The following is a 12,495-nucleotide window of genomic DNA, read 5'->3' on the forward strand; positions in this document are numbered from 1 at the left end:
TCCTGTTACCCACATTCAGATGTACAGCTACCAAAACCAGAGGTGAAGGGACCTCCGGTTTTGTGTTACATCCTAAGGTGGCCATTGTGATAGCAGCTGTTCCTGATTCCAATAGAGCTACCTTCCAGGCTGTTTATAAAATGTAAATCAAAAATGCAAGGGCCAATGATGTGATTATGATTGAAATGCAATGTTAAAGCTATACAGCTGCTCATGTTTCTGTAACCTGACAGTTGTGACCTAAAACTAATGAAAGAGGACCCTTGGCCTATCTGTTGGGAATCAACAAATTTCTGCTGGATTCCACATTTAATGCAGTCTACTAGGGAGGTGTCCAGCAACATCTCGTATGAAATCAGATTGGATCACTTTCAGTTTGTGACTCCTGAGAATGTGGACAAGATGCTTGGACTGTACATCTGTTCTCTTGACCCTTGCCCAGCTTGGTTAATTTCATCTGCCAAAAATACTATCAGAGATGGTCTTGTACATATTAGAAATGCTTCTCTGAGGGAGGGCAGGATGCCTCCTTGCCTTAAGGAAGCTATTATTAGACATTACTTGAAGAAACTTTCACTGGATCCCTCAGAGTCGATAAGCCAGTTATTGCTCTTAGCCAATTGTAGACCTGTCTCCAATCTTCCATGGTTGGGCAAGGTGATTGAGAGGGTGGTGGCCTCTCAGCTCCAGGCAGTCTTGGTGGAAACAGACTATCTAGACCCACTTCAAACTGGTGTTCAGGTGACTATACTGTTGAGATGGCATTGGACGGCCTGATGGATGATCTCCAACTGGGTACTGACAGAGGGAGAGTGACTCTGTTAATCCTTTTGGATCTCTTGGTGGCTTTCGATAGCATCAACCATGGTATCTTTCTGGGTCACCTGAGGGGGTTGGGATTGAGTGGCACTGTTTTACAGTGGTTCCATTCCTAACTCTGTGGCAGATTCCAGATGGTGTCATTTGGAGGCTGTTGCTCTGCAAAGTGGGAGTTAATGTATGGAGTTTATTTATTTATTTAAAATTTATTTATTTATCAAATGTGTACACCGCCCCAAACTTTCATCTCTGGGTGGTTTAGAAGACATCCCTTAGATACTTGAATTTTTACTTACTGGATACAAAGTGTCTGTGTTCAGTTGGCAGGGCCTCTCAGCCCTATTCAAAATGGAATGGAATCAATTGAAAACCATTGAAATAAGCTACTTATTGCAAGACAATTGGGCCATAGCTGCTGATATTTGCCTCATGAGTAAAGTTCCACTAACATAAAATAAAGTAAGGCACTTGCATCCCTCCTGGGTCCATGGGAAAAAGCATCAAAGATTGGGTGACTTCTCCCTACAGTGTCCTGAAGAATAGGAAAAATCCTACTTAGGATTACCTTAGAGAGTGCCTTGTTCTGAATGTTCCCCATCTCATCTGGAGAGGTCCATCTCTAGTTACCACAGGTATGTCTGGTGGTGGCTCAGAGCTGGGCCATCTCTTTAGCTGCTCCTGGCCTATGGAATGCACTTCCAGCAGATATACATAATTTAGGCTCACTGTTGTAAAAACTTACTTGTTTGGCCCAGCCTTGCAAGGTTTTTAATTTTTTTTAAAGTATTCTAATTGGTTTTAAATGGTTCTGGATTGTTTTTAAAATTGTTTTTATATTGTACTAAGCAGTATGTTTTAAATGGTGCTTGTTTTTATGTTTTTAAACTTCTTGTGCACCACCCAGAACCTTTGGGTGGGGCGGTCTAGAAAAGCAATAAATAAATAAAAAGTCTTCCGGATATCACTGAGGGCACAGCTTGAAAAGAGAGTGGGTGGAGCTCCATCACACACACACACACACAAAGATTTTAGTAGCAAAACTCCTTTACCCTTTGAAATTCCATCTAATTTGTATAATAAGGATGTCTGAGGTTCTCCTTTTGGCATGGCTGGCTAGAGACCTGTAAGAAAGAATCCATGTTATAAGAGACCTATAATTTTTTAATATCACACTTCAAATATGACATTAAAAGCACCTGTTTAATGTTGGCCTAATTATCTCTGGCTTTTTTTTTTTTTTTTTTTGCTAGTTTAGTGTGAGTTAATTGTGCCCTGGAGTGGCTAGAGACTTTACTTTTGCTGCAATAAAGTCTGTCATCGGGCTTAGAAGAGTATGAAATCCTCCTACCAATGTAGTCTTTTCATATTCTTTCCATGCTGTCTGCCTTCAAAAGTCCTGCAGGATTGCCATTCTACTTAGAGTGCAAAGTGTTCTGTGTGAAAGTAGCATGTAACTGGTGGACGCACATGCCATTTGTGACCCTCAGGCTGGGTCAGTGGTGTTGAGGCCCATAGGAAAATAGGAAGATGGGAATAGGGATGTGCCCGAACCGCAGTTCTAAGCATAGTTTGAGTACAGTTGGGAAGCGGTGCGGGGCAGCTTCCTGTGTTCCTGAAACACAGTTCAAAATGTGGTTTGAGCACAGTTCCGAAGCAGCATCGGGGAGCTTTACGAAAGAGGATGCAGACACCATACGGGGTACTTGGGCTGAGTGCCAGCAGGAAGCTGCTCTACTTGTTCTTAAAGCTTCCCCACACTGCTTCCGAAGTCTGCTCGAACCGCACTTCGAACCACACTTTAGGCACATCCCTACATATGAAGCTGCCTTATACTCAGTCAGAACGTTGCTCCATCTAGCACAGTATCGTTAGCCAGTCTGCCAGTGGCTTCTCCAAGGTTACAGGCTGAAGTCTCTGCCAGCTCTATCAGGAAATGCCACGGAGGGGACTTGGAAAGCTTCTGCCTGCAAGCATGCAGATGATCTTCCCAGAGTGGCCTCATCCCTTAAGGGGAATATTTTACAGTGCTCACATGTAGTCTCCCATTCAAATGCAAACCAGGGCTGATCCTGCTTAGCAAAGGGAACAATTCATGCTTGCTACCACAGAACTGGTGACCCTGGACCTCAAGAGGTCCAGCGCTGATCCCGAAGACCATCCCCATGCCTATAGATTTGTGCATTGGCAAATGAACTCTCTCAGAGTCCACCCAGGTAGGAAGCTCTCCATTCAGGACAGTTTTCCAAGGGCTTCCCAAAGCTGAAGTCAGTTCTGTGGCCACTGCTGTCCTGTACAGGTGGCACCAGAATCTGCTAATTGAATTGTGTTCCTTACTTGAAAGGACAGGTTCAGGAGAAAATGTTGGGATTTTGCCATGGACATGTCTCAGCTCTTTGTGTGGGGCATGCTTGTCTATGTTTGAATGTGTCTATGTACTGCCTTGGGGGTGGAGTCACAGTTTGTTTGTCTTCCCCTTATTTGTTGTTGTCCTTAATTCAAAGTGAGAGGTTCTCCCTCTCTCTGCGTAAGAGATGGTTAGTCTATTTTTTCTTAGCCTATGTTTTAGTTAGTAATAAATATCAAGCTCTTGTTTCTCAGTTAAAGTTGCTTCCTGTACAATTACTCATAGAGGATAAGTAATTTCCCTGCAACAAAAAGCAGCCTCTTTTGAGAGCCTCTCAATTCACTTCTTGTAGTGTCTCCCATCATAATGGCTTGGAACACTAATAAAATTACAAATGGCACAACAAATATCAGAACAATTAGCAGAGTCTAACAAGCTAATTATGAGTAACCTGAAATATCACTCAGAGGACTCATTAAACCCAGGTCTGAATAACAACATTTAGCCCATAAAGTAATTTTTAAAACCCTGTTATGCAAGAGGAATAAGTTCTACAGGAAAAAAAAAGAGAGATATAGTATTGAACACATTAAATTAAATATTGATTAGCCATAATATGCCATGATAGTTTCAAAGGAGAGGAAACAGCAGCTGCTGATTTTAAAACCTAGTTATTCTCCCATGTACAGGCTTCAGTCTGACACAGAGGTAGGCTTTTTTTGAGCATGGCTTCAATAATGTCCGATCATGGCTCACTACATGTTTAGCAAGCCCTACAAAATCACCTCTGCGGAGCATGTGGGGTTGTTGATTTGCAACCTAGCCAGGCTTCATGCTGGAACAGCCTTCATAGATATGGAGGCCCAGGCGCGTAACAATGATAGGGCAAGGGGAGACAGTTGTCTGGGGGCCCCACTGCCTGGAGGGGCACCCCAGAGGCACCTCATGTGACTCCCCATTGCCCCCTGCCCAGCCCCATAGCCTCTCAGCCACTTGCCCTCTTCGCCGTCTCTCCTGCTTGTTCTGCTGGCCCGCAATCGAAGAAGCAGGCAAGCTGCAAAGAGCTCCTTTTCTCCTGCCTCTCAGCTGATCGGCGGGTGGGCGGGGCTTCCATGGAGGCCTCCGTGTAGGCCGCAGTGAAGCCTGAACTCGAGTAGGACCCAAGCAAGCCAGGAAGGAGGAGGCAGCCAGAGTGTTCTCTGCAGCAGAAGACCCCTTGCTGCCCTGCTTAACCCAGACCAGCATTTGCCAGGTAGAGTGTGAACTCCTTTTTGTGGTTACCTTTCCTGCCCCCCCCTCCCATATATAGGGATCTGCTTGCCACAGGGCTTGGATATGGGGGGGGGAGGGACCAAGAAGTCTCTGAATATTTATTTTGAAACAGCTTGGAAAATTTGCTGACTTAAAAAAAACTATCTAAAAAGTCCTATAAGTGGCTTGTTTCATGGCAGAAAATTGCAAAAACTTCTGGAACAGTATTTTATTAATTTTATTTATTCATTCATTCATTTATAAATGCACTTATGTTCAAGTTGTTTTGCAACCCAGAAGGTCTGAGTGAGAACTGTGAAGCATGTGTGGTGCTTTTATTTTATTTTTCTTGTGTGTGAACTGCTCCCCAATAACTTGCAGGGACTTCAGGGTAAATCTGGCCAACATGTGAATGCAGCACCTCCATTCCAGAGGAGAGGTGTGTTAAAGGGCTTTAAAAGCCTCCTGTGAAAAACCTCCTGCAATCAAACTTGACTGAATTTGTTCAGAATTCTGAGAAAACAAACATAGGTTCACCCTGCATGGTTGAAAGTCTCCTTTGCTAATCTGCAGCGAGGGGCCCATTTTAATAATTCATTATTATTATTATTATTATTAATAATAATAATGAATTATTATTATTATTATTATTATTATTATTATTATTAATGCCTAGTGTGTTCTAGGCATTAAAAGTAATACAAATGTATAGTACTCAATGTATATCACTATATATTGTGACGTGTGTGTGTGTATTCAGTGAAATGTATTTGCAGGCAGCATACTTATTTTGGAATATCAGACTTAAATCCTTGGGGGCCTGGGGTGTGCGGAGGCCCTGGACTTTGGGGGGGGGCCCATTTTAAAATCTTGTCTCTGGGCCCACTCCAACCTTGCTACGCCCCTGTGGAGGCCCCATTATAAGCTTCAGAATGTCATCAGTCACATAAAGCATCCTTGTGCTCTTGAGTCATATACTGCTTCCCACCAGCATGCTTTGTGCTACATTACCAGGGGTGTGAAATGACAGATGTCTCATGCCAGAAGGGCATAGGGCAGGGGTGGGAAAACTTGGCCCTCCAGCTGTTGTTGAACTACAATTCCCATCATCCCCAGCTACAATTTATTGTGGCTGGCGAAGATGGGAGTGGTAGTTCAACAGCAGCTCCATGAATGGCACCAAGTACATCAAGGAACCTGGAGCTCAGGCAAATTAATAATTTAATCTACACAGAAAAACACAATTTGGGGGAATTCAAGCCTTTTGCCGCTTCGTTGCCCAAACAGCTAATTGGATAACTTGAACCTCATGCCTGCATTGAATACTTTCTCTTTGGTCTCATAGCAGCTGCAGTACTGCCCTGCCAACCCTTCAAGACTGGCCTAGAGTCTCCAGGATATTATTAAAAACAATCTTACCCCTGAACTTTGGGGCCAAGGTCCAGGGCCTCCACATCCCCTGGGGGCCTCCAAATCCTGTTTAGTCTGTCTTGGGTGGTGTGCTTTGTGACCTCTAGAACCTACATGTTAAAAAATGATGCTTAATTTGCAGTGGGCGCGGGGGCGGGGCTCCAACGGCCTTTAGGCCCAGGCTCCAAAATTACCTTGGTGCACCTCTGATTGTGGGTATTTGAATGGCATGATATTTTGAACTATATGAGTGAAAGGTCTCTGGGAATAGCTTCAATCAGAGTTGGCAACCCTTCCAACTCTGGGTGGAGAGCTGGTCTGAGGGAGGAGAATTGGTCTTGCAGTAGCAAGCATGGATTGTCCTCATTGCTGAGCACCATGCACCCTGATTTGCATTTGAATGGGAGACTACATGTGTGAGCACTGTAAGGTATTTCCCTTATGGGATAGGGCTGCTCTGGGAAGAGCACCTGCATACTTGCATTCAGAAGGTTCCAGGTTCCCCGCCTGGCATCTCCAAGACAGGGCTGAGAGGGACTCCTGTTTGCAGCCTTGGAGAAGCTGCTGCCAGTCTGTGTAGACAATACTGAGCTAGATGGACCAATGGTCTGACTTGGTATAAGGCAGCTTCCTTTGTTCCTATGGACAAACCACACTGGAAACAGAATATGGCAGGACTTTGTATAACTTCATGACATAATGAAGCCATTATGGAAGGCTTCTGTGAAGAACAATCAATCAATCAATCAAATAAATAAATAAATAAATAATGCAGCTGTGACTAGGAGTTTAATTTTGGGCTTCGGCCCTATGCACAATTACTAGGGAGTAAGCCTCACTGAACTCAATGGGATTTACTTCTCAGTAAAAATGCTTAGGAGTGTGCTGTAAGAGTTACCTAACATTGCTACAATTCAAGAATCATTCAGTCGAAACCAATGGCATATCTCTAGAGTTCAGAATTGCAACCTACATATTTCCTAGATGTTATAATGGTTCAGTTAAGAGATGCCCTATCCAAAAACTTTCATGCAGGTGTAACAAGTACCAGGAGAGAGAGTAAATGTTTTTGGACAGATTGTTTCCACTAAAGAGACTTGTGTTTTAGCTGATGTGATCTTGCAGGCAATTGTTCACCCACATGCACCACTGCCCATGAAACGATAGAATAATTTATATCACTATTCTTATTAAGCACACAGCAACATCCCAAAGGATTAAATATCTCTTGCACTTGAAATAGAAAGGGACAGGTCTCTGTCTACAATCACTTTGCATAGGAAAATACCCACATAGCAGCTTTTGTTAGTCTAATCTAGACCAAAAAGTGATGCAAAGAGAATGGCCCCCGTTATGGATAGAAAAAGAAAAACAAGGCAAGGTGCAGCTTTGTGTAAAGCTACAACGGCCCTTTTCCTGTTGTTTCCCAGAATCTACTTGCTAATCATTAATGTTGAATAATCTACAAATGTGGATATTAAACTATTCTGGCAAGTATCAGGAAGTGGTGCTATTATAACCTAGCTTTCTAGGGTGAAACTACATGTGACTCTCAATCACATTTATTTTCCCTTATATATTTTTTATAAATTGAAAACCAGTTGCACGAAGCTGCAGTCTGAAGCAGAAGATCACATGGGGGAGGAGTGATTAATTGTTTTCCTGTAGGCTGTTTTGCTTATCAAAATACCCCCTCTCCCTGCAGCTGGCTCATATCTTTTCACTGCAAGATGAAAAAGATACAGGGAGTGATTATGAAAGGAAAGAACAGCCCACATCAATGTTTCCTGTAACAGGAATTTCCAGATGTTGTTGGCTACAACTTCCATAATCCCCAGATGCACTGGCCAAAGGGATTATGGGATTTTTAGTCAACATCCGAGAATCCCTGTTACAAGGAAAACTGGTTCACATAACCCTTATTCATACACTACATTGTATGTGCATACAGGTGTATGCACGCTTAGACATGTTTTTGTTTGAATGTCTGTACTTATGTTTGTTTAAAAAGTCAACCTGGTTACAGGCTTCCTCAAATACAGGCTACAAATATGAAGTGTAATATACCATACAAGTATCCAGGCCTACTCAACTTCGGCCCTCCTGCAGATGTTGGCCTACAACTCCCATAATCCCTGGCTATTGGCTACTGTGGCTGGGGATTATGGGAGTTGTAGTCCAAAAACAACTGGGGGGCCTAAGCTGAGTAGGCATGGATACTGATTATTACGTATACAGATATGTACATGTGTATATTGACATAGATTCTATGTAAATTGAATGTTACACGTAGATAGGGCTATGGGCTCTTTTATGGATTTGAGAGATAAAGGAATTGAGTCTTCCTTTGAGGTCCCTCTTCCTTCTTATTTTCATTTTTTCTCAGGTGGCGCATATGCTTTGTCATTGTTGATGTAGCCCTTTCCATGTGTTTGGCTCTGGACAATCACTATTGGTCCCCTAAAGAAGGACCTGAGCCAACAGGGAAATATTTAAAAACTTTCCAACAATTTTCCTGTGTCTGCTCTGAGAGCTTAAAGTCAGTGAAAACATGATTGACTGATTGTCACATGTAGCATGACCCCCTTTTAACTGAAAAGTTTAAAAAGTTGTCTATTGTGCCTTGCTATAGCCTTCCTTTCCAAGTATTTAAGGATCTTCACCAAGATTAGAAAAATAGTTGAAATAGCCCAGTACAGATTGAGCTTTACTTTCAGTGCTTTTCTGATGTCTTTGAGCAGAGCGTGTTGCCAGCAGGGAATATGTAAAACCCTGCTGAAAAACATTGCTCCTTGTCAAAAGTCTTGTCTTTCCTTGAAGCTATCCAGATGATTTACCCAAGAAATAACTTTCAATCTCACTTTTGAATCTCATTCATCCTTGGAAAGTATGAAATGAATGAGATGACCCACATTTTTCACAGTCTGATATGGACAGAGCAAGAGCCTCGCCCATGCACAGAACCAGTAAACTAGCTGCACTGCAGGCTTGCCCCTCAGCATATGGAGAGGGGGATCAGGAGGAAGCAATTTTTGCTTCTTTCCCCTCCCTGAAAAAGCCCTGTTCATGGCTAGTAATATGTCCCTGATGATCACACAGCCCACAGAGATATTCCTGAAAGCTAAAGAGCTTTTGTGGGGAGAAAGAAGTGAAAATCACTTCCCAACTCCTCTTCCTGCATACTGTGCTGTAAGACAAGCCTTCAATGCAGCTAGTCTACTGAATTCATGAGAGGGCAGAGCTCTCACTCAGCCCTTCTAAGGCTGTGGAGAATGTGGGCCAATTTCACTAGTCATATCAAAGCTCTTAATTGCTTCCTCAGGGGTTCATATACATTAGTTTGAGGATGAATCCCAAGATTTGCTTTAAATACCATTTTAGATCAAATTAAAGTGCCAGCTCTTATTGACTACCTTCAACTGGGCGTATTGAGGAACTTGGATGGAAGGCACATGCTCAGCTTTTGAGTTATGACCCTATGACTCTGAAAGAAAGAAAAGGGTAGAATTGGGGGTGGAATGGGGAGAGAAATGCTCTGTAGAAACAGATATGAATTATATATTTAAATCAACCATACGTTTTACATCCGCACATCCGAACTTCTTTTTTGACCTAGTAAATCCTACTACATCACTGGACTCTTTTGCTCCATATGAAGCTGAATTACTACTAATAAAAAGAAAGTCCATGTGTTTATATAAAGAACAAGACAAGAAAAACAGAGGGGGGATGATATGTTGGGAATAGAAGTGGAAAAAATTATTTCTTTTCGCAGTTAAATATAACTGGTTTTTAAAAAGACATTTTGTTATATAAAGGAAGTTGGTCATAAGAAAGACCCTAAATTCCTGGCACTTCTTATTTTCCTCCTCTTTGATATACAGTGTAGATTACAAATGCATATTTCATATTCATTTCTCTAAGGTCACTTGAAGATTTGCTTAGGGGTGGAGTGCAGATAACACAGTGGGAATTTGCATTGCAAGTATGAGATTGTCTCATCACAGTTCCAATCTGCCTTGCAAATGAGAAGAAAATTTCACCCTAATTTTGTGTGTCCCATAAAAGATCTATACATTTCCAGGTTAAATATAAAACACATCTGTGATAGAAGTAGTTACAATACAAAAAGTATCTGGAGAAGTAAAAAATATATAAATCACATTGAACTCTTCCTGAAACACTGGACAGCCAGTGCCAGGTGGACAAACAGTACTGGGATAATGGACCAATGGCCCAATAGTATAAACAAGATCTGAGCTGAAATGCTAGCTCGTTATGTGATTTTGGGGGTAGGTGGGTGGGCAGGGATTTTAAAAAACAGGGGCACAACATGGTAACCATGGTACTACTCCTGGTGGCCACTGACCACCATTTCCCCCCTTAAGAAATGCCACTCAGAATGATGCTACATGATGGTATAGAATCTTCTCAAAGGACATTTGGGGGAAAGTGTCTGCCACCAGTTGTTAGGGGTTCCACAGCCACTGCTGTGAAATGACAAATGGCAATAGCAGTGGAGAAAAGGTAGACTAATTTTGCTCCCCTTTCTCCTTCAGTCCCTCCCCAATTCAGCCAAAAGCTCTTTGTAAAAAGGTTTTTGGCCCAGCTATAAACCCTATGCACACATTAAATTCAGCAGTCATATAATCTGTATATAGTGTACCAGAGGTATAATTATTCACATGTTATAGTGGACACAGGCACAGCAGTACACTTCCTAACTCTACTATTTATTCAAGAGACTTTTACCCAGGTTCACTTTTAAAATAAATGCAGGTATAGTTATTCACACACAAAAATATGTGCCTGCATACAGAGATCTGAACACAGGTACAACAAAATGTTTGAACAAGGCTTTAGTATGAAGCAGATTCATGTGGATACCCTCCAATTCACAGATGGGAACAGGAATGTTCTTACAGGTGGGGCTGTTGCTCAGTGGGAGGCAGGTGGCCCCAGCTCCACTCCCTGATATCTCCAGGTTGGGCTGAGAGAGACTCCTGCCTGAAACCACTGAGAGTCATTGCCCATCAGTTTAGACAATAATGAGCTGGATGGACCAATGGTATGACTCTGTATAAGGCAGCTTCCTAGGTTCTCAATAATGCATACATGTGCATTATGAGACAGGCACATCCATCTACCTTCTTCTTCCAAGATTTATTTTCTAGAATGCCAGCAAAGGGCTGAGCTCTGAAGGATGAGCATGCAAGCAGCTCTCATGAACAAAATTTTAATAAGGCATCCCAAAATGGCAAAACTAGGCACAGCAATTTATCAGAGACAGGCCAGAAAATAACTGTTCCTTAAATAGAATACTTGGAGTATATGTATATGTTCAACAGAAAGTTGTAAAATAGAAGTACACACTCTTTTCATAAGGCAACTAGTGTGAAAGTGCCGATAATAATGCTGGGAGTGATTTGGGAAGATGAGTGATCTCATTCTGTGGCTTGTGGTTGATAGTTACCATGTCAGCCAGTGTACTTAACAAAGTGAATGTGCAAGGAAGGACTGAGGGGATGCACCGGGAGCCCATGGACAACTCTCTAATCCCTCTGAGCATGATGTTGTGCAAGCAATGAAACTTCCCAGAATGTTCCCTATTATTATTATTATTATTATTATTATTATTATTATTATCATTATTATTATTATTATTTACATTTATATCCCGCTCTTCCTCCAAGGAGCCCAGAGCGGTGTACTACATACTTGAGTTTCTCTTTCACAACAACCCTGTGAAGTAGGTTAGGCTGAGAGAGAAGTGACTGGCCCAGAGTCACCCAGCTAGTTTCATGGCTGAATGAAACTAGCTGCACATGATCAATAAAAGTGGAGACACATTGCTGACCCTCCTCAGGCAGATCTGGAAGTTCACTTGCTGATGCAACAGCACACGGATGGCCTAGGAGAGTTATAGGCAGGCTGCCATTACTTTCCTGTAGCCCCCGCTCCTTATGTATGTGATACTTTAGTTAGGATGCCAGCCATTGATTCAGGTGCTCAGTATGCACAAAAGCTTCCTTAATGTGGGTTTTTGTGAGACAATACTAACATGAGACAATACAAACATACTAACTAACATACAATACAAATTTGTGAGACAATACTAACATACTAACATTTACCTTTTTTTGGTCCTGATGTATCTATAAAATGCTAGATTTCATTTTCTCTATCATAGTTTTAAGTGTAATCCACAAAGCAGCAATATGGAGGTATATAATGTTTTTTCCTCTGGTGGTAGGAGATCCTCAGGAAGGGTTAGGAACTGAGCATGCTCGAGACAGAACTGGACCATGTGATTCTTGTGGGCGTAGCTAGCTCCCCAGTTCCAGTTCTGTCTCGCTCGGGACTAGACGTTTTGTGAGCGAGCTCCTGTACTCTACATTCTGGAATTCTGCTTTCTGGTCTGTGGCTATTGCCTTTAATTCTGTGAACTGCCTTTCCGTGACTTCTATATTTAGTGTGTGCGAGGGGGGGAAGAGAGCTCGAGCTCCATTCGGCTTCATAACAAAACTTTCAAAAACTTACTTTTTTCCTTTAAATTCGGACTCAATTGGTTACTCAAAAGTTTTTCGCTTTGATTTTTTATCGTTTACGTTAGTCCTTATGGACATTTCACATGCCAAAGAGCTGTTACAGGGCTCAATGTCGGAAGCTTC

The 12,495-nt window shown here is 42.2% G+C and overlaps 1 long non-coding RNA gene across 1 annotated transcript; it reads right to left on the minus strand.

The window, feature by feature from the left end:
- Window positions 1-1,845: 1,845 nt before the first annotated feature.
- LOC128325992 (uncharacterized) lies at window positions 1,846-12,079 on the minus strand. The gene is made up of 3 exons (XR_008307786.1): window positions 11,959-12,079; window positions 9,238-9,308; window positions 1,846-1,940 (listed from the first exon to the last, which is right to left on the minus strand). It is a non-coding gene; the product is annotated as an uncharacterized LOC128325992 (long non-coding RNA).
- Between the last annotated feature and the right edge of the window lie 416 nt (window positions 12,080-12,495).

The sequence above is a fragment of the Hemicordylus capensis genome, chromosome 5, assembly GCF_027244095.1.
Source record: "Hemicordylus capensis ecotype Gifberg chromosome 5, rHemCap1.1.pri, whole genome shotgun sequence".
In the NCBI taxonomy this organism is placed as follows: Eukaryota; Metazoa; Chordata; class Lepidosauria; order Squamata; family Cordylidae; genus Hemicordylus; species Hemicordylus capensis.